The sequence below is a fragment of the Bos indicus genome, chromosome X, assembly GCF_029378745.1.
Source record: "Bos indicus isolate NIAB-ARS_2022 breed Sahiwal x Tharparkar chromosome X, NIAB-ARS_B.indTharparkar_mat_pri_1.0, whole genome shotgun sequence".
Lineage (NCBI taxonomy): Eukaryota > Metazoa > Chordata > Mammalia > Artiodactyla > Bovidae > Bos > Bos indicus.
This window is the reverse complement of record NC_091789.1, coordinates 140,871,670-140,892,847: the sequence shown is the minus strand read 5'-3', so window position 1 is coordinate 140,892,847 and position 21,178 is coordinate 140,871,670. Positions and strand designations below refer to the sequence as shown.

General features: G+C 43.4%; 1 non-coding gene across 1 annotated transcript; it reads left to right on the top strand.

Moving 5' to 3' along the window:
* The first annotated feature begins 6,078 nt into the window (after positions 1–6,078).
* On the top strand, positions 6,079–6,186 carry LOC139181768 (U6 spliceosomal RNA). Its single transcript, XR_011565511.1, has one exon. It is a non-coding gene; the product is annotated as a U6 spliceosomal RNA (small nuclear RNA).
* The last annotated feature ends 14,992 nt before the right edge of the window (positions 6,187–21,178 follow it).

Below are 21,178 nucleotides of genomic sequence, written 5' to 3'. Positions count from 1 at the left end.
TGCTGGGAGATCAAGAATGCATGGTTAAGGCATAGTCCTGAATTTAAGAGACATCTGAGTATCATGAGCTCATATGCATTTGGCTGGATTAACCCAACTCTATGGAACCTGGTAAACCTGGGGTGATCAATAAAAAAGGAGTTCCTGAAAGAGAAAGACAAAGCTAGAAAGAGAATTCTTGGTCTTGGACTGAAAGGATCCCACCAACATTCGCTGCCACCCTGGGAGGTCTGACCAGGCTAGACAGCTGCTTGCGCATGTGTGCTTGTGTGCTCTGCCTTTGATCTCTCTTCCTAAACAACACTGGACATATAGACGGCTCAAGGCACCCAGTCCTGAGGGCAGGAAAGTGGCTCTGTAGGTGGACAGTCTCTGTGGGGAGGAGGTCCTGAGCTGTGGCTGTCTGAGCTACATGCTGAATTGCCCAGAGCTCCTTTCACGCATTATACAGCTTGCTGTCTACATTGATCAGATTAATCACAAATCGCCATCTCCACAGCTGAAGTTAATGTTTTTTAAAACATTCCAGGGACTGTGTAAGTCATATAGTATTTCTTCATGGGATTCCTCATTTTCTGTGCAAATACACTTTGCCAGAATTGTTAGTATGCTTGTTTATGGTCAGGTTCCAGGAAACTTTATGATATTCTCCAAGACAAATTGAGAAGTTAAAACTTTTTTGCTCATGTTTTTACATTTAAATATTGCCAAACGAAAGAAATGAAGTGTTTTCTAAATACGGACAACAGGGTCCAGCCAGAAGAGATTTGTTTTTGCTTTCTCTTGTTTTTATCATACCTTCCAGCACGAGAAGTCCATAGTACCCAACTAGTTAAAATAAATCCTGGGCTCCCATCCATTTTTGACATACAGAGTCCAAGTCCAGCAGGCCCAGGGATGCCCCCAAAACATCTCACTTTCCTGGACGTGTAGGCATCTGAGAACCCAATCCAAAATGCTCAAGCTATCAAGTGTATCCCAGTGTGTGTTGATGCATCTTCAAATTTCCCATGCCAGAAGTATACAAAACTTGGAACTCTTCACTGCTTTTTCTATTTCTCTCACTTATTCTTAATCCAATGGAGAGTTGCTGGGAGGTTTTAAGGAGAGAGCTGACCTGATCTAATTTATTCTCAAGGAGAAAACTCTAAGACATGCACTAGAGGGGACAAAAGAAAAAGCTAACGGAAGCTCTTGGCGGGGGGGTGGTGGGTGGTTCTGGTGAGAGAGGATGCTATAGGGCTGGATGGTGGAAGGCAGGAGGGAGAGCAGGAGACGGACTTGACACATGGTCTGGAGTAGGACTTAGTGCCTGACTGCGCATAAGTGGGGAGGAAGAGCGAGTGGTCAGGAACATGTCCAGGTTTTCAACGCTACTCAGTCTGGACACTCCTGGAACAGGGGGAATGGATGAGAAACAGGAAATGAGTTTTGCAGAGCTGACCAAGAGTTCAGTTTTGGATGTCCTAAGCTCAGTGAGACATCCTGATGGATAGGGCAGGAATTGACAAGGGATTAATCTCCAAAATATATAAACAGCTCATGCAGCTCAATATCAAGAATACAAACACCCCAATCAAAAAGTGGGTGGAAGATCTAAGTAGACACTTCTTCAAAGAAGACACTCAGATGGCTAAAAAGCACATGAAAAGATGGTCAGTATCACTAATTATGAGAGAAATGCAAATCAAAACTACAGTGAGGTATCACCTCACACCAGTCAGAATGGCCATCATCAAAAAGTCTACAAACAATAAGAGAGGGTATGGAGAAAAGCGAACCCTACTACACTGTCAGTGGGAACATAAACTGGTACAGCCACTATGGAGAACAGTATCAGTTCAGTTCAGTTGCTCAGTCGTGTCCGAGTCTTTGTGACCCCATGAATCGCAGCATGCCAGGCCTCCCTGTCCATCACCAACTCCCGGAGTTTACTCAGACTCAGGTCCATCGAGTCAGTGATGCCATCCAGCCATCTCATCCTCTGTTGTCCCCTTCTCCTCCTGCCCCCAATCCCTCCCAGCATCAGAGTCTTTTCCAATGAGTCAACTCTTCACATGAGGTATGGAGGTTCCTTAAAAAACTAAAAATAGAGCTACTATATGATCCAGTAATCCCACTCCTGGGCATGTATCTGGAGAAAATTATAATTCAGAAAGATACATGCACCCCTGTGTTCATTGCAGCACTATTTACAATAGCCAAGACATGGAAACAACCTAAATGGCCACCAATAGAGAAATGGATAAAGCAGATGTGGTACATATACACAATGGAATATTATTCAGCTATAAATAAGAATGAAATAATGGATCTGCTGCAACATGGATAGATCTGCAGATAGTTATACTGAGTGAAATAAGTCAGAGAAAGACAAACACCATACGGCATCACTTATATGTGGAGTCTAAAAAAGGGGGGGTAAAAATAAACTTATATACAAAATAGCAATAGAGTCACAGATGTAGAAAATAAACTTGTGGCTACCAGGGGGTAAAGAGGGGATAAGGGGTAAGGTCTCTGCCCTTCCCCCGAGGCAGGTCATAAGACCCTCAGGTTAGAGGTGCCCCTCACCCCCATACCCGAGGAGAGGAGCATTCCTTTCTCTGCAGATGGAGTGATGCTGGAGGGAATCTGAAGGAACTGTCCTTGCTGGGTTACCCCCAGTTGAAGCTTCCCACGACTTTTCACCCTTCATCAGACCTAATATAGAAACACTCAGGGGTAACGGTTTCTTTGAGTCTTCATTTCCTTATGAAGCCTCCCTCCCAGATTGGATAAAATTTATATTACAGAAATGTGTGTACTTTCTTCTTTTTCCTTTAATTTTTATTGGAGTATAGTCAATTTACAATGTTGTGTTAGTTCCAGGTGTACAGCAAAGTGGATCGATTATACATACACTTATATCTACTCTTTTTTTAGATTCTTTTCCCATATAGGTCGTTACAGACAATTGAGTAGACTTCACTGTGTTACACAGTAGGTCCTTGTTGGTTATCTATTTCATATACTATGGTGTGCGTATGTCCATTCCAAAGTCCCAATTTATCCTCCCCCACATCCCCTAACCACTTGGTAACCATAAGTTTGTTTTCTCCATCTGTAACTCAGTTTCTGTTTTGTAGATAAGTTAATTTGTACATTTAAAAATATATATTCCACATAAAAGCAATATCATATATTTGTCTTTCCCTGTCTGACTAACTTCACTTAGTCTGACAGTCTCCAGGTCCATCCATGTTGCTGCAAATGGCATTATTGCATTCTTTTTATTACTAATACTCCTTTGTATGTGTGTAGCACATCTTCTTTATCCTTTCCTCTGCTTATGGCTATTTAGGTTGTTTCTATGTCTCAGCTATTGTAAGTAGTGCTATGAGTATAGCGGTTCATGTGTCTTTTCAAATTATGGTTTTCTCTGGGTATATGCCCAGGATTGCTGGATCATATGCTAGCTCTGTTTTTTAGTTTTTTAAGGAACCTCCACACTGTTTTCCATAGTGGCTGTCTGTACCAGTTAATATTCCCAGTAACAGTGTAGGAGGGTTCCCTTTTCTCCACGTTCTCTCCAGCATTTATTGTTTGTACATTTTTTTGTGACAACCATTGATACTTCTGGAGAAGGCAATGACACCCAACTCCAGTACTCTTGCCTGGAAAATCCCATGGATGGAGGAGCCTGGTAGGCTGCAGTCCATGGAGTCGCTACAAGTCGGACACAACTGAGTGACTTCACTTTCACTCATTGGAGAAGGAAATGGCAACCCACTCCAGTGTTCTTGACTGGAGAATCCCAGGGACAGGGGAGCCTGGTGGGCTGCCATCTATGGGGTTACACAGAGTTGGACACAACTGAAGTGACTTAGCAGTAGCAGCAGCAGCATTGATACCTCATTGTAGCTCTGATTTTCATTTTCGTAATAAGTAGTGATATTGAGCATCTTTTCATGTGTCTCTTGGCCATCTGTATGTCTTCTTTGGAGAAATGTCTATGTAGATCTTCTGCCCATTTTTTGATTGAGTCGTTTTCTTAGTTTTGATATTGAGCTGCATGAACTGTTTGTATATTTTGGAGATTAAGCCCTTGTTGGTCGCTTCATTTGCAAATATTTTATCCCATTCTGAGAGTTCTTTTTGTTTTATTCATGGTTTCCTTTGCTGTGCAAAAGCTTTTAAGTTTAATTACATCCCATGTGTTTTTGTTTTTATTTTCATTACTCTCGAAGATGGATCAAAAACAATCTTCCTGCTATTTATGGCAAAGTGTGTTCTGCCGATGTTTTCCTCTAATAAGAGTTTTATAGTATCCAGCCTTACGTTTAAGTCTTTACTCCATTTTGAGTTTACTTTTGTGTATGGTGTTAGGGGGTGTTCTTATTTCATCGTTTACATGTATCTGTCCAGTTTCCCCAACCATGTGTACTTTCTTTTTATTAATCTGTCTTTCGTTTCTTAAGTTATTTTTATTAGAAAAATGAACATTGTCTGTTTTCAGGTACACAATACTGATCTAGTACATCCCCAAGCCCCCGAGGAAGCCAGCTGTGCTTAACAACTCCCCCAGAGGAAACCCAGAAGACATGGCTGAGGAAGGCTTCTTATAGCACAAATTGTTTCCATGTCTTAGCTATTGTAAGTAGTGTTGCTATGAACTAGCATGCATCTTTTAGAATTATATTTTTGTCGAGATACATGCCCAGGAGTGGGACTGCTGGATCATATGGCAACTCTATTTTTAGTTTTTTTGAGAAATCATTTGAAATTTCTTGTGTGCATTCCCAAGGCCTTTTGTGCCCCGTCTCAGAGGTCTGATGGCTTAGGAGAACTTGTGCACATGCTTGTTGGGGCCTGGAGCTTTCTCTGAAGATAAGCCCTAGACTCTGCCCATTTCCCTTCTGTGTCCTTGCCACCAACAGGCGGAAATCGGATTTCTGCTTTAAACCATGACCTTGGATCCCAGTCTTGGCAGGACCTTTAAGAATATAAGGTGACTGAGGAATCTAAGCACTTTGGGGGCTCCCCATTATTAATCAGAATGTGTGGGGTAATTCTTTGGAGAAAAGTTAATAAGTACATACATGGGCTTCTCCAGTGGCTTAGTGGTAAAGAATTTGTTTGTAACACAGGAGAGGCAGGAGACCCAGATTTGATCCCTGGGTTGGGAAGATCCCCTGGAGGAGGGCATGGAAACCCACTCCAGGATTCTTGCCTGGAGAATCCCATGGGCAGAGGAGCCTGGTGGGTTACAGTCCATGGAGTCATAGAGTGAGACACAACTGAGCGAGCATGCAGGAGTTGATGGTGCTACACAAATGCACTGATGTGCTCAGGGCAACAGAACTTTCTGGTGCTTTTTACTCTTCCTGTAGCATCCTCAGCTGACACTGACTTTCTAGTTCCAAGTGCCTCCAGTTGTCACCCGTTGCCCACTCCCCTTTCCAGAGGCCCAAATTAAGAGGATCCAAGTTCCCAGGGGGACAATGAATAATCCTGCTGAATCAGATATTTCTCACAGCACATTTCAGAGTGTGCACTCTTCCAAGCACAGAGGCGAGGCTTTGTGAGAACCACGTTACATGTTCACGAGCTTTCTCTGAGGCTCTCAGGCAGCATCTAAGGGCTGATGTGCCCACCCTAAAGGCTATGAAGGCTGGGTGGATGATGATGTGTTTATGCACATAAACCTAAATAACAAAAATCATTTAAAAGGTAAATAGAGCATCAAACCATACTAAGTCTTTAAAGCTTATTTTAGGTGCATGGAGTCAATATCACACAAGAATGAACAATATCCATCTATTTTGTGATTACAGCAGTTGATGGCAAGTAAGTCTAATCCTCAGCTGACCTTGCCAATCTCAGGAGGTTGTGTGCTGCTACCATGCACTGGTCACAGTGGCAGAATCTCCTATACGCAGAAGTGCTAACTTACACAAAGTGACAAGTCTCAATGTGTCATATCTGAAAATTAAAAAAGCTTATCTTTTAGGAGATAAAGTAGGTATTTGTACTCATTGTGCTTTCAGATGCCCCATTATAACCAAGATGGTTTGGCACAATCAAAATAATGTTACAGTGCTAGATGCTTCAATAGCACGTACACTAAAACCTGAATGATACAGAGATTAGCATGGCCCCTGCACAAGGATGGCACACAAATTCGGAGAAGTGTTCCATATTTCTTATAATTTTGAGCATTAAAAAATAATATTATTATGAATAGGATTCACAGAATATTTTAAAGTTTACTGAAAAAAAACTTAAGATTACATCCAACTTGCAATTTTTTATTTGCCTTCTTGACTGCTTTAGGTATTAAAAAAACAGGACTCTGCATGTGTTTCTATAGTGTGAGTTATTTGGTAGGTTGCTCTTTCTGGTAGATATTTCCACCATTTTAAAGTAAAGATACACATCTTTCAACCCTGAAATTAGGTGCATTCAATTTTAACAAATTTTAAGTTTTAAAAAGTATGTGGTAGAAATTTTGATATAGTTTATACAATCAATTAGTTTCATTAGGAGAAGACAGACTATTTTTTCATGAATTATTAGTTCATGAAAATATCCAAATATGTTGCTAAGAAGAAAATAAAATGACAAAATGCATGTTACAGTGCCCCCAAAGTTGCTTGGAAAACTAGTAAGACATGGCAGATGATGCATATATTCATGAAGCTTTATTTCCATGCAGTTATGCATTTCTCACAAATCACTTGGGTTGTGTGATCTTCACATTGAGGGATTTGTTTAGATAAAGCCATTCATGATTTCAGTTGTTAAACTACAATATTTTATAGCATTTATTCAGTGCATCCTGATTTCTTTAAGGTTTAAATGTTACCGTTTTTCCTGAAAACTAAAAAGTCTCTCCTGGTGTAGAGGACCTGTCAGCTCCTATTGTTAGAACTGAAACTTCCCTGAGATAGTCTTGAGTTTTAAGAACACATTTTACTTTCACAGTCAGTTCAGTTCAGTTGCTCAGTCGCGTCCGACTCTTTGCGACCCATGAATTGCAGCACGCCATGCCTCCCTGTCCATCACCAACTCCCGGAGTTCACTCAAACTCATGTCCATTAAGTCGGTGATGCCATCCAGCCATCTCATCCTCTGTCGTCCCCTTCTCCTCCTGCCCCCAATCCCTCCCAGCATCAGGGTCTTTTCCAATGAGTCAACTCTTCGCATGAGGTGGCCAAAGTATTGGAGTTTCAGCTTCAGCATCAGTCCTTCCAATGAACACCCAGGACTGATCTCCTTTAGGATGGACTGGTTGGATCTCCTTGCAGTCCAAGGGACTCTCAAGAGTCTTCTCCAACACCACAGTTCAAAAGCATCAATTCTTTGGCACTCAGCTTTCTTCACAGTCCAACTCTCACATCCATACATGACCACTTGAAAAACCATAGCCTTGACTAGACGGACCACTATGCTGCTGCTAAGTCGCTTCAGTCGTGTCTGACTCTGTGCGACCCCAGAGACGGCAGCCCACCAGGCTCCCCTGTCCCTGGGATTCTCCAGGCAAGAACACTGGAGTGGGTTGCCATTTCCTTCTCCAATGCATGCAAATGAAAAGTGAAAGTGAAATCACTCACTCGTCTCGGACACTCAGCGACCCCATGGACTGCAGCCTACCAGGCTCCTCTGTCCATGGGATTCTCCAGGCAAGAGTACTGGAGTGGGATGCCATTGCCTTCTCCAGATGCTACTCTAATTATTTTCAAAGTTTTTTTTTTTTTTTTTAATTTTCTAAAAGCAACGGGAATTCCCTGACGGTCCAGTGGTTAGGACTCCACTGCAGGGGCAGAGGCTCAATCCCTGAATGGGGAACTTAAGGTCTCCCAAACCCTACAGCACAACCAAATAATAATAATTATAATGATAATAAAATCTACAGTATCTTTGGATTTCAGGTTGAATATGGCAGACTAAATATATCCATTTATCTCTACTCTGTCCACAAAACCCCACTAAATGACTAAAGGAATAAAAAGAAAAGATATGTTCTTATTGACAAAATGGGAGAGCAGGTAACAGCAGCCAAGTGTGGACAAGGACACTGTAATGCTTCAGAACCCTGGAAAGCTCAGGAATTCTAAGCTATCTCTGAAGGTTGAGGAAAAATTGGTATTCAGAGTGGGCATCTAGCCTGTCTGCTACAGTTTAAAACAAAGTGAACAAAGAGCTGTATAAACATAGTATGAGTTTATAGAAGCAAACAGATGAAACTGCTAAGGATTGAAAATGGTTTTCTGGGAAGTGGGAACTGGGATGTGAAAAAGCATTTACAGGTTTTGCTCTTCTGAGAGCCCTGTGTCATTTGGCCTTTAAAATTAAATTCTGAAAGCAATTATCCTTAAATTAAAAAATACATTTTAAAAAAGCAAAAAAAAAATATTAAGCATATACAAAACTTAGTTTTTTGTTTTCTTTTTTTTAAAGCTGCTTTTGAAATGCGTTTGGGAGTAAAGGTATGCAAATACTGTAGATATGAATGTAAAATCGTAAAATCTTTCCAGGTGACAGGTGGGTAATATAGGTCAAAAATTTCAATGTGTGGAACATTTAGTCCAGCAATTTCACTCTTCAAATTTGTCCTGAAGAAGTAATTGGACAACCACTGCTTCAAGTATAAAATAAAAAATTGGAAACTATCTATAATCCCTACACCAGAATTTTGATTTGAATAAGTGATGGCTCCTTCATACATTGAAATTATATGTAAATACTTTAAATGATGGATTGCACACCTCCCAGACTGTCAAAACTTCTAAAAGCCTGAAAACAAAATTTGCTGGGCATGTGAAACCGTGAAATGTTGATATGGTGCTGTTGAGTGTGCAGTGGTACACTGTCTTTGGAGGACAAGCAAAAATTGACATTACACAAATGAAAAGTTAGATACACACTTTGATCAGCAATTCTCATAGGGAGTCTAAACTGACTCCCATGAACTATACAGTGCATGGAATTCTCCCGCCCAGAATACTGGAATGGGTAGTTGTTCTCTTCTCCAGGGGATCTTCCCAACCCAGGAATCGAACCTAGGTCTCCTGCATGGAAGAGGGATTCTTTACCAGCTGAGCTATCAGGGAAGCCTGAGATCTTCTATGGATTTTTACAAATACTACATCCTGGAGTGGGAGGGGGGAGAAGAGAACAAACACACCTACAACATAAGTTTATGACCTACCTACATAAGTTTATGAACAAAGAAAACAAACCTATATGAATAATGCAGCTAGGAAAGTTGGCTACCACTAAATCCAGTAGCAATAACTATGGATTAGGAAAAAAAAAAAAAAGGTGACTCACATGGCAAACAATTCACCTGCAATGCAGGAGACCCGGGTTCAATCTCTGGGTCGGGAAGAGTCTCTGGAGAAGGGAATGGAAACTCACTCCAGTATTCTGACCTGGAGAATTCCATGGACAGACGAGCCTGGCAGGTTACAGTCCATAGGGTGGCTAACAGTCCCACAGGACTGAGTGACTGACACTACAGAAAACAAAGCACAGCCCAAAGACAATTACACCTGTGACAGAAACGTGGGATCACCCAAAAAGAGTTCTCCTTTTCCCAGGTGGCTCTGTCTCTGAAAGTTGCTCAGTCGTGTCTGACCAGAGCCTGTCTGGCTCCTCTGTCCATGGGATTCCCCAGGCCAGAATACTGCAGTGGGTAGCCATTCTCTTTTCAGGAGAATCTTCCCCAGGAACTGAGCCTGGGTCTACCGCATTGAAAGCAGGCTCTCTAAACCATCAGGGAAACTCTAATCAGCAAAAGGGGGCGTGGGGGTGGGGGGGAAGCCATCTGCCAATATACAAGGCCTGGGTTCCGGTCGTGGGTAGCGAAAAATCTGCCTGGTTTCTTTGCTCAGTTGTGTCTGATTGGCCATCCGGTCTTCGCTTGAAAAAGCCCATTGTGGTTTTATGGATATTGGGGTTTTCCCTTGTATCTCAGCTGGAAAAGAATTCGCCTACAGTGTGGGAAACCTGGGTTCGATCCCTGGGTTAGGAACATCCCTGCAAGACGGGGAGACTACCCACTCCAGTATCGTGGCCTGGAGCATTCCATGGACTGCATCGTGCATGCGGTCACAAAATGTCGGACACAATTAAGCATCTTTCACTTTAAACTCACTGAAAATCAAACACGCAAACTGAAGTAATAAAGCTTCAAGAACCTAAAAATACTGCCCAAAATCATTAACTTTTCAACTTCTAATTTTCTACACAAGAATATTGGTCTTGTTTAGTCTCATAAGACCTCCAAAAATTGTCTGGTAATGCAAATATTATTTCTTTCTTGGCCCCTATTTGATCTAGTCTCCACCGCAACACAAGAGACTACGATCAAGCAGGAGCAAGAAATAGAGTATGGGTACCGCATTGTGCCTGGGCCATACTGATAAGACAGAGCTCACTCCTAAAGCAGTGAGGATGAGAAGCAAAAAAAAGGATACATCCCTGTAAAGAAGTTGTAGCAGATCTTTCAACATAAGGGTACAAAGGCTCATTCTTCAAAATACATTTAAAAGAAATCTACGATAACCTGAAATAATAAATTGAAGGTATTGCATGCAGTGCATTCTGGTTATGCAAATGAATGCTGAGTCCCCGCCCGCAAGACTAGCCCCTTTCCCGCCCCAGCTTCCGCAAAGCCTCCCAAAATTTTTGGAAGCTCACCTTACCCCTACTTGGGCCTACCTCACCAAATCCTCAGTGAGACAAAAGACTCAGTTTGAGTAGAAGCAAGGACAAGAGTAAACATACCATAAACAGCCTGTGAACATACTGATGAGGTGACACTCACTCCTAACACAGTGAGGCTGAGGAGCATCAAGGGTAAGTCCAGGTCAAGAGTTTGCAGCAGATCTTTGCGCCTAAGAGGATGAAGGCTCATTCCTCAAAATACTACATTTAAAAAAATTATGATAAATTGAAATAATAAATAGAAACTATATTGCGTGCATTGCATTCTGGTTATGCAAATGAACGCTGATCCCTGCTTCTGAGATTTGTGCCTTTCCCCCAGCTCCTGCGAAGCCCGCTTCCAGCCCCTTGTTCCCAGGCCCCTGACTCCATGTCTTCTCCTCGACATTCTGAGTCTGTTTTGTGTCGAATAACGGATGTTGTTGACAGCTTAAGAAAATGATGTAGGAGCGCTGCATTTGACAGATAAGGTTCACTATAATGTCAAATGAAATAGAGTACCCTGTGTGCTCAGTCCTGCCCAGACAATTTGCGATCCCATGGACTGTAGCCCTCCAGGCTCCTCTGTCCATGGAATTCTCCGGGCAAGGATACTGCAGTGGGTAGCCATTCCCTTCTCCAGAAGAAGCTTCCCCAGGATTGAATCTGGGTCTCCCGCTTTGTAAGCAGACTCTTTACTGTCTCAGCCATCAGGGTGACTCTAGTCACTATTAAAAAAAGAAAAAAAAAAAGTGCCAAAATAGGAGAGCCTGGTTCCATCCCTGGGTCGAGAAAATTGTCCAGTTCATTTGCTCAGTTCTGTCCGACCTGCTTTCCTATCCTTCACTAACTCCCGGGGCATGCTCAAATAAATGACCACCGACTTGGTGATGCTATCTAATGGTTTTCCCCAATGTTGTCCCTTTCTCCTCCCATCTCCAATCATTCCCGGCAGCAGAAAAATCTCCTGGAAAGCACAGTTACGATTATGAGAACCATACTGGCCAAAGACCAAGCAATTTTATGGACTGAAAAATCTTACATGCCCCTGAGAAACCTGTATGCAGGTCAAGAAGTAACAGAACCAGACACTGAAACCCAGACTGGTTCCAAATCGGGAAAGGAGTAGTCAAGGCTGCATATTGTCACCCTGCTTATTTAACTTATATGCAGAGTACATCAAGTGAAAAGCCAGGCTGGATGAAGTACAAACTGAAATCAACACTGCAGGGAGAAGCATCAATAACCTCTGATATGCAGATGACACCACCCTTATGGCAGAAAGCTAAGAAGAACTAAAGAGCCTCTTGATGAAACTGAAAGAGAAGAGTGAAAAAGTTGGCTTAAAACTCAAAATTCAGAAAAGGAAGATCATGGCATCTGGTCCCATCACTTCATGGCAAATAGACGGGGAAACGATGGAAACAGTGACTGACTACTTTCTTGGGCTCTAAAATGACTGAGGACAGTGACTTCAGCCATGAAATTAAAAGACACATGCTCCTTGGAAGAAAAACTATGACCAAACAAAACAGCATATTAAAAAGCACAGACATTACTTGGCTGAAAATAGTCCGTCCAATCAAAGCTATGGTTTTTCCAGTACTCATGTAAGGATGTGAGAGTTACACGTATGTAAAGAAAGCTGAAGGCCAACTAACTGAGGCTCTTGGACTGTGGTCTTGGAGAAAACGCTTGAGAACCCCTTGGACTTCAAGGAGACCCAACCAGTCCATCCTAAAAGAAATCAGTCCTGAATATTCATCGGAAGAACTGATGCTGACACTAAAATTCCAATACTTTGGACACTTGATGAAAAGACCTGACTTACTGGAAAAAACCCTGATGGTAGTAGGAAGGACTAACGGTCAGAGAAAAAGCAAAACAACAGAAAATGAGATAATTACATAGCACCATGGATTCAAAGGGCATGAATATGAGTAAGTTCTCAGAATGGGTGACAGGGAAACCCACAGTATTGCAAAATAATCACACATGACTCAGAGGATCAACTGAGCAGACGAAAGTCTAACATAACACACACACACACACACACACACACAACTGTTAATGATAACAACCCCAGGAAAAAGACCCGTCTCCAAAATGTCATTTCATAAACTCTGTTTTTGTATATAACCATATTGGCTTTGTCTAGCTCACAAAACCTCCAAACATTGTGGGAAACGCAGTTCATAAGCCCGCCAAAGCCTAAGTGGCACACAACACAAAAGACCCACCTTGAGAACAGGCACTCCTAACACAGTTAAGGTGAACAGCATCAAGGGTAAGTCTGGGTGAAGAGTTTGCAGCAGATCTTTTCACTTAAGTGCCTGAATGTTCATTCATCCAACTATAACGTTTAAAAGAAATCTACGATGAATTAAAATAGTAAATTCAATCTATATTGCGTGCAGTGCACGCTGGTTATGCAAATGAACGCTGAGTCTCTGCCCCCGAGATTCACGCCTTTCCCCGCCCCAGCTCCCGGGAAGCCAACTTCCTGTCCCTTATTCCCAAGCCCCTGACTCCAAGTTTTCTCTTCCTTGACACTCTGAGTCTAATTTCTTCTCAATAAAGGTTTTCTTGATGGCTTAAGATAATGATATATGGGTGCTGGATTTGACACAGAGAAGGTTCACTATAATGTTGAATGAAATAAAGTGCGAACCTCCTCAGTCGTGCCCAGACTATTTGCGACCCCATGGACTGTAGCCCTCCAGGCTCCTCTGTCCATGGAATTCTCTAGGCAAGAATAGTGCAGTGGGTAGGCATTCCCTTCTCCAGGAGAAGCTTCCCGAGGATTGAACCTGGGTCTCCCGCTTCATAAGCAGACTCTTTACTGTATAAGCCATCAGTTCAGTTCAGTCAGTTCAGTCGCTCAGTCGTGTCCGACTCTTTGCGACCCCATGAACTGCGGCACGCCAGGCCTCCCTGTCCATCACCATCTCCCGGAGTTCACTCAAACTCATGGCCATTGAGTCGGTGATGCCATCCAGCCATGTCATCCTCTGTCGACACCTTTTCTTCCTGCCCCCAATCCCTCCCAGCATCAGTCTTTTCCAATGAGTCAACTCTTCACATGAGGTGGCCAAAGTACTGGAGTTTCAGTTTAGCATCATTCCTTCCAAAGAACACCCAGGACTGGTCTCCCTTAGAATGGGCTGGTTGGATCTCCTTGCAGTCCAGGGGACTCTCAAGAGTCTTCTCCAACACCACAGTTCAAAAGCATCCATTCTTCAGTGGTCAGCTTTCTTCACAGTCCAACTCTCATGTCCATACATGGCCACTGGAAAAACCATAGCCTTGACTAGACGGACCTTTGTTGGCAAAGTAATGTCTCTGCTTTTCAATATGCTATCTAGATTGATATAAGCCATCAGGGTGACTCTAATCACTATTTAAAGAAAAAATATGTGACTCCCAAAATAGGAGAATTGATTCATCAGAAAAGACCCTGATGCTGGGAAAGATGGAAGGCATGAGGAGAAGGGGACAACAGAGAATGAGATGGTTGGATGGCATCACCGCCTTGATGTACATGAGTTTGAGCAAGTTCCAGAAGTTTGTGATGAACAGAGATGCTGGCATGCTGCAGTCCATGGGGTCGCAAAGAGTCTGACATGACTCAGGAACTGAACTGAATTTAACAGGGCATGACACACAGTTTCATTGAGTTAAACAAGACTGTGGAGACAAGGCAGAGGAGAAACAAGATAACCGAAAGTGAGATAGATAGCAACCATGGGTTAAAACAGCATGAGTATGTTCCCAGACTGGGTAATCGGAAACCCGAAAGGCTGCCATCTACGGGGTTACAAAATAATGAGACACGACTGAGAGAATGAAGAGAGCTAACCAAAGCCTAACAAACAGGAAGCTAGTAATTATAATAGCCCAAGAAAAAATACCTGTCTCCAAAACTTCGTTTGGTAAAGTCTGTTTTTGTACACAACCATATTGGCTTTGTTTACCTCACAAAGCCTCCAAAAATTGTGGGAGACGTAGCCTATACGTCTGTCAAAGCCTAACCGCTACGCACCGCAAAAGACGTACCTTAAGAACTAGCACCCCTAACACAGTTAGGATGAGCAGCATTAAGGGTAAGTTTGGGTCAAGAGTTTGTGGCAGATCTTTTCACTTAAGTGTGTGAAGGTTCATTCATTGCAATATTATGTTTAAAATAAATCTATGATGAATTAAAATAGTAAAGTCAATCTGTGTCCCATGCGGTGCATGCTGGTTATGCAAATGAACGCTGAGTCTCCGCCCCTGAGATTCACGCCTTTCCCCGCCCCAGCTCCCGGGAAGCCAACTTCCTGTCCCTTATTCTCAGGCTCCTGACTCCATGTTTTCTCCTCCTTGACACTCTGAGTCCGATTTCTTCTCAATAAAGATTTTATTGACGACTTAAGATAATGATATATGGGTGCTGGATTTGACACAGAGAAGGTTCACTATAATGTCGAGTGAAAGAAAGTGCCGAACCTCCTCAGTCGTGCCCAGACTATGTGTGACCCCATGGACTATATAGCCCTCCAGGCTCCTCTGTCCATGGAATTCTCCACCCAAGAATACTGCAGTGGGTAGCCATTCCCTTCTCCAGGGGAAGCTTCCCAGGATCGAATCTTGGTCTCCCACTTTGTAAGCAGACTCTTTACTGTATAAGCAATCAGGGTGACTCTAATCACTATTTTTTTAAAAAGTGACTGCCAAATAGCAGAACTGAATCATGGGAAAAGACCCTGATGCTGGGAAAGATGTAAGGCTTGAGGAGAAGGGGACAATAGAGAATGAGATGGTTGGATGGCATCACCGCCTTTATGTCCATGAGTTTGAGCAAGTTCCAGGAGTTGGTGATGAACAGGGACCCTGGCGTGCTCCAGTACATGGGGTTGCAAAGAGTCTGACACAACTCAGGGACTGAACTGAACTGAACAGGGCATGGCTCATAGTTTCATTGAGTTAGACAAGGCTGTGGTCCATGTGATCAGTTTGAGAAGTTTTCTTTGACACTGGTTTTCATTCTGTCTGCCCTCTGACAGATAAGGATAAGAGGCTTATGGAAGCTTCCTGCTGGGAGAGACTGACTGGGGAAACTGAGTCTTGTTCTGATGGGCGGGGCCATGCTCAGTAAATGTTTAATTCAATTTTCTGTTGATGGGTGGGGCTGTCTTCCCTCCCTATTGTTTGACCTGAGACCAAACTAAGGTGGAGGTAATGAAGATAATGGCCACCTCCTTCCAAAGGTCCCAGGCAGGCACTGCTGCACTCAGTGCCCCCAACCCTGCAGCAGTTCACTGCCGACCCACGCCTCTGCCAGGGACTCCTGGACACCCACGGGCAAGTCTGGGTCAGTCCCTTGTGGGGTCCCTGCTCCTTTCTCCCAGGTCCTGGTGCGCCCAAGGTTTTGTTTGTGCCCTCCAAGAGTCTGTTTCCCCAGTCCTGTGTAAGTTCTGTAATCAAATCCCACTGGCCTCTGCAGTCAAATTCCTTGGGGGTTCTCAGTTCCCTTGCCAGATCCCCAGGTTGGTAAATCTGTTGTGGGTCCTAGAACTTCCTTAACAGTGCGAAAATTTCTTTGGTATGATTGTTCTGCAGTTTGTGGGTCATCTGTTTGGCGGCTCTATGGTTGTGGTTAATGGTGACCTCTTCCAAGACGGCTTATGCCGCAGGGTGCGTGACCAGCGCTCCTGCACCCAGAGCCCCTGCCCCTGTGGCAGGCCACTGCTGACCCCCAGTTCCTCCACAGGAGACACTCAAACATATTTCTGGCTCAGTCTCTGTGGGGTTTCTAAGTTCTGCTGCGCACAAGTTTTCTTTGAGTCCTCCAAGTGTCACTGGTGGGTATGGGATTTGACTCTAAACAAAATTTCAGCCCTCCTACTATCTTGTTTGGGCTTATCCTTTGTGCTTGGACGTGGGGTATCTTTTTTTTGTGGGATCCAACATTCTCCTGCTGATAGTTGTTCAGCACCAAGTTGTAATTTTGGACTTCTCCCAGGAGAAGATGAGGGCATGTCTTTTTCCTCTTCCATCTTGTATGGGAATCTTTGGTCAGATTCTCGTAACACTGAATGGGGATATCCAAGAGATTTTTTGGTGCCAGGAAAGATTGAAAGCAGGTGGAGAAAGGGACCACATTGCAAAAAGCAATTAGATGGCATCACTAACTGAATTGACATAAGTTTGAGCAAGCATGAGTGTTGGTGACAGACAGGAAGGCTGGTCAGATAAGACTCAGCAAATGAACTGCACAATTTTCACAACCCAGGGATGGAACTGGGCCCTACTATATTGGCAGTCACCTTTTTTTTTTTTCTTTTTTAATAGTTATTAGAGTCACCCTGATGGCTTAGAAGTAAAGAGTCCATTCACAAAGAGGGAGACCCAGGTTTGATCCTCGGGAAGCTTCTCCTGGAGAAGGGAATGGTTACCCATTGCAGAATTCTTGCCTGGAGAATTCCATGGACAGAGGAGCCTGGAGGGCTGTAGTCCGTGGGGTTTGCAAATAATCTGGGCATGACTGAGGAGGTTCGGCACTCTCTTTCATTCAACAGTATAGTGAGCCTTCTCTGTGTCAAATGCAGCACCCATATTACATTATTGTACGCCGTCAACAAAATCTTTATTCAAAAGAAATCAGACTCAGAGTGTTGAGGAGGAGAAAAATGGAGTCAGGGGCCTGGGAACAAGGGACTGGAAGCTGGCTTCCCGGGTGCTGGGGTGGGCATAGGGGTGAATCTCGGGGGTGGGGACTCAACGAGTATTTGCATAACCAGGATGCACTGCACGCAATATAGTTTCAATTTATCATAATTTTTTTTAAACATAGTGTTTTGAAGAATGAGCCTTTAGTGTCTTAAGAGAGAAGATCTGTTACAAACTCTTAACCCGGATTTACCCTTGACGCTCCTCACCCTGTCTGTGTTATGTGTGCTTGTTGTCAAGTTGGGTCTTTTGCATTGTCCTTAGTAGTTGGTTGGTTAGGTCTGGGAAGAAACATTACTGCGTTACCCTCAATTTTTGGAGGCCTTGTGAGAGAAGCAAGGCCAACATCGTTGTATGCAAAAACAGACCTTGCAAAGTGAAAACTTTGAAGCAGGCTTTTTTCCTGGACTCCTTATATTTAAGAGCTTCCCGTGTGGTTATCGCGTGAAATTCCGAGGTTAGGTTTTGGTCGGCTCAGTTGATTCTGTCAGTCGTGTCCGACCCTTTTGTAATCTCACGGACAGTGGCACCTCAGGATGCTCTATCACCCATTCTCGAAGCTTACTTATATTCATGCTGTTTGAATCAATGGTGCTATCTAACCATTTCATTTTCTGTCGTTCCTTTTCTCTTCCCACATTTAGTTTTTCCCAGCAGCAGGGTCGTTTCCAGTAAGTCAGTTCTTTGCACCACGTGGGCAAAGTATTGGAGTTGCAGTGTCTGCATCAGTTCTTCCAAGGAATATTCAGGACTGATTTTGGTCAGTAAGGTTCTCATAATCATGAATGGGCTTTATAGGAGATTTTTTTGGTGCCGGGAAAGATCAAAGACGGGAGTAGGAAGGGACGACATTGGGGAAAACCATTAGATAGCATCGCCGACTCGGTGGACATGAGTTTGCCCATGCCCCGGGTATTAGTGACGGATAGGAAAGCCAGTCAGACAGAACTGAGGAAATCAACTGCACAATTTTCACGACCCACGGATGAAACTGGGCCCTCCTGTTTTGGCAGTAAATTTTTTTAAGATAGTGATTAGAGTCCGCCTGATAGCTGAGACAGTAGAGAGTCCGTTCACAAAGCGGGAGACCCAGGTTCAATCCTGAGGAGCTTCTTCTGAAGAAGGGAATGGCTACCCACTGCAGTATTCTTGCTCAGCAGTCCATGGACAGAGGAGCCTTGAGGGCTATATTCCATGGGGTCGCAAACAGTCTGGGCACGACTGAGGAGATTCGGCACTCTATTTCATTTGACATTATAGTGAACCTTCTCTGTGTCAAATGCAGCGCCCATATATCATTATCTTAAGCTGTCAAAAAAATCCTTATGGAAAAGAAATCAGACTCAGAGTGTTGAGGAGGAGAAAACATGGAGTCAGGAGCCTGAGAACAAGGGACTGGAAGGTGGCTTCCCAGGACCTGGGGCAGGGAAAGGCATGAATCTCAGGGGCAGGGACTCAGCAATATTTGCATAACCAGAACTCATTGCTTGTGATATAGTTTCAATTTACTATTTCGATTTATCATAGATTTTTTTTAAACATAGTATTTCAATGAATGAGCCTTAACCCACTTAAGAGAAAAGATCTGCTGCAAACTCTTGACCCAGACATACACTTGATGCCCCTCAGCCTCACTGTGTTATATTTCTTTGTACTGTACAATATATTCTTGTTGCTTTTTTATTTCATATGTAGCACTTTGTATTTCTCAATTCCATACTCTTATCATCTGCTGCTGCTGCTAAGTCACTTCAGTCCTCTCCGACTCTGTGCAACCCCATAGATGGCAGCCCACCAGGCTCCCCCATCCCTGGGATTCTCCAGGCAAGAACACTGGAGTGGGCTGCCATTTCTTTCTCCAATGCATGCAAGTGAAAAGTGAAAGTGAAGTCACTCAGTCGTGTCCGACTCTTAGCGACCCCATGGACTGCAGCCTACCAGGCTCCTCCATCCATGGGGTTTTCCAGGCAAGAATACTGGAGTGGGGTGCCATTGCCTTCTCCGACTCTCATCTAGTGGTGTTTTTCTTAATTCAAGTATAGTTGATGTACAATGTTGTGTTAGTTTCAGGTGTACAACACAGTGACTCAGTTACACATACATTAGGCCACTCAGTTTTGACAATTAATTTGGTCTCAAAGACACTGAAGTAGGCCCTTGGCTATTAGAAGCCCCTACCAAACCATTCCTGTGGTCATGTATGGATGTGAGAGTTGGACTGTGAAGAAGGCTGAGCACTGAAGAATTGATGCTTTTGAACTGTGGTGTTGGAGAAGACTCTTGAGAGTCCCTTGGACTGCAAGGAGATCCAACCAGTCCATTCTGAAGGAGATCAGCCCTGGGATTTCTTTGGAAGGAATGATGCTGAAACTCCAGTACTTTGGCCACCTCATGTGAAGAGTTGACTCATTGGAAAATACTTTGATGCTGGTAGAGATTGGGGGCAGGAAGAGAAGGGGATGACAGAGGATGAGATGGCTGGATGTCATCACTGACTCTATGGACGTGAGTCTGAGTGAACTCCAGAAGTTTGTGATGGACAGGGAGGCCTGGCGTGCTGTGATTCATGGGGTCGCAAAGAGTCGGACACGACTGAGCGACTGAACTGAACTGAACTGAACCAAACCATTATTTCAGCACATGCTCAAGATTGCCATCTTGGTGAGATTAAAACCAAGAGTGCTTTGAAATAGAAACAACTGATTTAAAAAAAAAAAATTCTTCCAGCTATGACTAAACACTTCAAAGCACTGAGGGAAGGCAAGCATTAAGCATCATCTAAATAGTTGGTAAAGAGTTCGCCTGCAGTGCAGGAGACCCCGGTTCTATCCCTGAGTCGAAAAGATCCCCTGGGGAAGGAAATGGCAACCCACTCCAATATACTTGTCTGGAGAATCCCATGGACAGAGGAGCCTGCCAGGCTACAGTCCATGGGGTCACGAAAGAGTCGGACATAACTGAGCAACTAACACTTTCAAACATCTGCTGGATTAAACTAAGGATGTGCCATGGGGTCCCATAGAAGGCTTAAAGCTACTTATCTTATCAAATGCTGTTCTTAGCTATGAAATGAGTTCTGGCACATATTCTTTGCTATTAGCAAGCCATGCTCTTTTTAAAGACATGTCTTATTTCTTATGCACTGTAGAATTATGCACAAGAATAGAAAAAAGGTTTGGCAGCCAAGTCCCTTGACAAATCACATCAAGGTGAAGAAGAACAAAACAGCTTCTACAGACACATTTGTAGTCTCCAAGCAACAGTTACTGTTTTTAACAACAGAGGGACAATATAATGAGATTTGACCATCAGAATTTTCCCCAGGTCTTTCCAAATTCATAACAGGTTCAGCTGTATCTACTTGGCACACCTCCGAAGGGGAATAGGATTAAGATAGCCTTGTGTATCAGACACATTACAACTCTCTATGGACACAGTACTATCTTTCCAGGAAAGCCCAGCATTTTCCAGTAGTTTTAAACTCAAAATCCAGCTCCAATAATGAGGAACAGGTATTGTTATACAGTTGTGCAAACCCATAGAATATGTCACACCAAGAGTGAATGCTAATGTAATCTATGGACTTTGGGTGATTATGATGTGTCAATATGGGTTCATCAATTGTATCAGATGTCCCACTCTGGTGGGGGTGTTGATAATGGGGAGGACATGCATGTGTGAAGCCAGTGAGTGTATGGAGCCCTCTATACCTTCCTCTGTGAACCTACAACTGCTGTTTAAAAAACTGTCTCAAAAAAAATCCAGCCCTACATGG